The sequence below is a fragment of the Rutidosis leptorrhynchoides genome, chromosome 7 (genome assembly GCF_046630445.1).
Source record: "Rutidosis leptorrhynchoides isolate AG116_Rl617_1_P2 chromosome 7, CSIRO_AGI_Rlap_v1, whole genome shotgun sequence".
Taxonomy (NCBI): domain Eukaryota; kingdom Viridiplantae; phylum Streptophyta; class Magnoliopsida; order Asterales; family Asteraceae; genus Rutidosis; species Rutidosis leptorrhynchoides.
In genome coordinates, this window is record NC_092339.1 from 314,201,906 (window position 1) to 314,206,674 (window position 4,769).

Here is a 4,769-nt window from a genome sequence, read left to right on the forward strand (position 1 = left end):
TGCCTAGTCAGGAAAAGACTATTGATTTGCATCGAAAAGTCAAGTATTTAACAAACCATGAAACATCTACAGGATCTGGTAGTACACGTTTACTTAATTTACTAATTATCAGTGTGTGTGATTAGATGATGGTTGTCAAGAGACTGAAAATCTGAGAGAGTTGATTGAAGCTTGGCAACATAAGGTTGTCGTTTTTGAGAGTAGGAGAAAGCTAAGAACTGTGACAGCTCCACCTGCACCCAAGCCAAGCAAAACTCGGAATGTCAAATACTAAATCATGTTACAAAGTTTGTTTACCAAAGGGCTTCTGGCCTAGCGATATTAATGGAACTCATCAACTTTGAAGTTGTGAGTTCGAGTCCCGCCGTGGACAAAAAGGATGTGTGTGTTTGCTGTTTCAAAAATTTATAAAAATCTTGTAAACTTTGTTAAGTTTATGTTCATTCTTTAGTTAAATGATGTACATATTTTTGTGTTGGATCACGATACAGTCTTGATAATTGTATCATCTTTTCATTATATATTGTGGAAAACAACGTTTGACTTGTCTATTACTCATAACATATCCATCGAGTGTTTGACAACATGTTGTAATAACAACTCATGGTGTTAGCACAACTCCTAAACGTGACAATTTCAAATCAATAACATGACCTAATTGTCATGGGACGCCCGGAGAAGGAGCAACTCGATCGATCGCTCGGGGCACATGAAGGATTTTCAGGGGGCCATTTTTTTTTTTAACATACACACTACAACAAAAATGCCGTTTCTCCATGCTTATTTTTTCACATTTGACACGAGCGTGAGTTATTTCAAAACTTACCTCACGTTTATGAACATAGTTAAAATTATGAACGTTTTCAAACGTGTACAAATAAATCTTCACACCTATAAGTGGGCGTAAATAGTGACACATTTATGTGCGTGTAAATTTTTTTGACTTTGTTCACGTTTGTAGTTGTGTTAATATAGTACACGCTTTAAAATGCGCAACTGCAGATTTTTAGTGAAAGCAAACACATACACAATTAGAACCGTGAGTAAAATGAAGTGAGGTACATGTGTTAAAAAAATAAATTGAATTGAAATTGAAATATTAAATTAAATTAAATTTAAATTTAATTTAAATGTAATAAATAAATAGAAATAGTAACCAATGTAAATAAAAAGACGACAGTCATGCGTTGAATACTCTGTGTGTCAAACAAACAAATCGATCGGCTTCATCTCTTGAAAACGAATTCAGTCAATTAGGTTTAAGTATATTCGAAATCGATTTGAAGAAGGTATCGTCAACAACTTCGTTGGTGATGGATTTGAAGTATGGTGCTCGCCAAATCTTTCCGTTCAAAATCAAAAATTGTTACGAGCAGGTAAACTCATCGTCTCGTTCTTAAGATCTGTTCATATGCTAGATTCTGTTTCAAATCGTATCATTTAGTTAGGCTCTCAATGTTAATTGATGTTGTTAGTCACTTGTTTAGTTGAGTAATTTGTGCATTTTTTCGTATTAGATGTTTATTTACTGGTAATTAGGGTTTCAGAGTTAATTCTTATTAATTTCTACGTTGAATTCTAATTGATGTCTCAAATAGACTCGTGTGTTGTTTGTTTGAATCAGAAACGCTATTGTTATTGCCATTGTAATTTAAATGTACCAATTTATTGATATTGTATATGTATATTCATACGGATGATGCAGGCAGGTCATTTGGTAACTGCTGTCATGGTGAGCAATAGCTCTTTCGAAAGTAGTTTTCATCAAGCTTAGAGTATTTTTAGTTTGTATGTGAATGCTTAGAGTACAAATACACTTTCATGATGAGAATTTATCATGTAGTTGATTAAAGTGATATGGTAAATAGTACAGTATCTAGTATTAACCTTCATAATATTTACTTTAATAAGTTGATTCATAAGTTTTTTTAAGGCATACAAGTTTTACGAAATACTATATTATCTTGTGCAATTTGTTTTTGATTATATCCGAGTTTGTCTTATTTGATCTTCTTTTAGCTTGTTTGCTAAGATTTGGTTGTTTTTGATTACAGGCACTTACCAGGGCTTCTAATGTCAATATCATCACATTAAGGTCTGTATAAATATATATGCCATTGATAGATTGTAGTGCAGTTACTTTAATCGTGCTTCGAATTTGTTATCAATGTAAATTTATCGATATTTGTCATGTGAGATTGATATGAGTTGTACATCCTTATATGCAATGTACAGAATTCTGATTTGTTTTTGTTCATAATGTAGTAAAGAGATACATTGTGGTTTTGTCTTTTTCGTTCTTTGTAGCAACTGAATATTTCATCTTTTGGCATGCCACAACCGAGACTGTGAACAAGGCCTGCAGCATGGTATTAACATGGTATTAAAACAACAGTGTTCAAAAGCTGGGAAGCTAGATTCTGATTCAAGGTATCAACTGCCAAATATCATTTGAAGATTTTATCATCTACGCTGGACCATTTATCAGCTGTCTGACTCTTTTTCAATTTCGATCATTTTTGTTTAGTCGTTTATTTCATTAGAGTTTTATGATTTAGAGTATCCTTTCCTATTTGATTCTTTTGAATTTCGTATTCGAAGTTGTGATCGGATCTATCCATTAAAAGAACCGATTCAACACATTTATTATGTGCCCAACTGCCCATGGGTGCTATGTTGGAACTGGAAGAGATTTCAAGTCAGTCTACTATATTTGTTATCAACATCTCATAATTTAATTGGCTTGTTAAAATTTACATAGTATGTGTTTTCATGGTTCCTTTATACTCTACAACTTTGAAAGTAGTTGACATTAACTCTTTATCTTGTTGAAACAATTGCCAGCTATAGTTGACATTTATGACTCTGTTGCTGACCTTGCTGACCCAAATTCAAGCAGACTCAAATCAATTGCCAGGTATGACTCTCTTGCTTTTTGTTTGTTGTTTTGATCGCTTGGGAGTTTAGCATATTGTTTTAGTTATTGTTGTTGTTAGCCGATAAGGTGGTAGAAGGTTTGAAATCGGGACAGATAGTCTTGATTTCTCACTCTCTAGTTTCCTTTGGTTTTAGGTGCTTGTGTGCTTCGGTAGGTTTGTTTTGTCTGCTTGGCTTGGTTCGTTGGCTCGTGTTATTCCTTGTTCGTTTTTGGTTAATCTAAAGTTCTCTATAGTTTGAAAAAAAAAAAAAACACTCTTTAGTGTTTATGATATGCTATGTGTCTTAGAGTGGTCAAGAAAGTATATATTATAGCTGAAACATGGAGTAAAGTTATAATACATATTGATTCCAACACCATTTTGATTTATTACCAAAGTGACCATTGTCAAAGTATGTTAATTAAGTTGAATTTGACATTTTGCTAATTCTTGCATAATATACAGGTACCGAAGTGGTATATGATCAAGGGCCTTTTTGAGATTTATATTAGAACAGGATAGCACAGCACTCTTTAATAGCTCATTTTATCTTACTGTAGATGTTAGTTGACTTGTAACAAGATGCATGTATTATAAGTTTACTCTGTAATATTTATCCTTCTAATTAATGAATGTTACCCATGTTCTTGTTTCAAAACAATAAATTGTATTGGCTGTACGTAAAAGAAATACAATTTATATATATATATTTCTCACTTTGAAGTGTGAAAATACTATAGGGATGTTACAATCCTCTTCTCAAGTTCTCACGCTTACATGTGTAGCTAATTATTGCCTCAAATCCTCACAACTAATGTATCACACTATTATACTTTTAAAAGTGTGAGGAATTTCCTCAAGTCTTCACACTTTGAAGCATGAAGAATACATTAATAATTTCACACTCAATAGCGTGCAATTGGAGTTGAATTTTGTTACGGCCAATTTCCACACGCATTGGCCAAGCGTGAGGTTAATAAGTGCACACCATTTAAAGCGTGAAAATTGGTATAAATATGCGTGTGGACTAGACCTTTTTGTTGTAGTGACAGCCACAATCGGAGATTTGTGAAACACAAGAACTAGGAAAACACAACTGAAGTAGCGAAGACGAAGCAAAATAGGGCAAAAAACAACAATTAACCTCGTTCTAGGTACTTAAATTCTATGGACCAACCTAGCTAATTGTAATAGCACTCATGGTGTTTTATTTATCTTTTCCACTTATCTATGTGATGAACACTGATGTATGCGGTGAACAGTGGCAAATCCATGATGAAAACTCAATTGAGTTCCAAAATTCTTTTTTCATATCTAATTATATATTAAAAGACTTTAGTGGTTGTTTACCTTTAGAAACCGCTACATTTTAAAATTATATTGTGTCCTATAGTTAAATTTAAGAGTGTCATGTACAACTGAAGACTACATAGTATAAAAAAATTGAAAGTAGTGGGGTCTTTGGACCCCACCCTTAAGGCATAAACTCGCCACTGGCGATGAATAAGGATTTCAATGTTTTCACTTTAATCATTTGTTAGCTCTCAATAGGAAATGTTTAATAAAAACAGAGAGGCTGTGATGTTGAATATGTTGAAGCTGGGTTGGGCAATGAGAAAAATAGGTGTGTATTTTGGCGAGAGAATCCATAGATCGCAGTCATGGTGATTCATGTTCTCTTACTTGATTCTATATATCTATGTGTCTCATTTCTCTTTTTGATTTCTATACCTACATCACTCAATAATAAAGGTCTAAAAAATAGATGTTGTGATAATATATATTGGTTTGGTTCAATCTTATTTTAAATATTATTTTTTGTACTTGTTTGGATATGTTTGTTATTTTTGG

General features: G+C 32.9%; 1 long non-coding RNA gene across 1 annotated transcript; it reads left to right on the forward strand.

Moving 5' to 3' along the window:
- Positions 1-1,185: 1,185 nt before the first annotated feature.
- LOC139858391 (uncharacterized) lies at positions 1,186-3,555 on the forward strand. Its single transcript, XR_011762929.1, has 4 exons — positions 1,186-1,376; positions 2,055-2,095; positions 2,308-2,917; positions 3,384-3,555. It is a non-coding gene; the product is annotated as an uncharacterized lncRNA (long non-coding RNA).
- Positions 3,556-4,769: the final 1,214 nt, after the last annotated feature.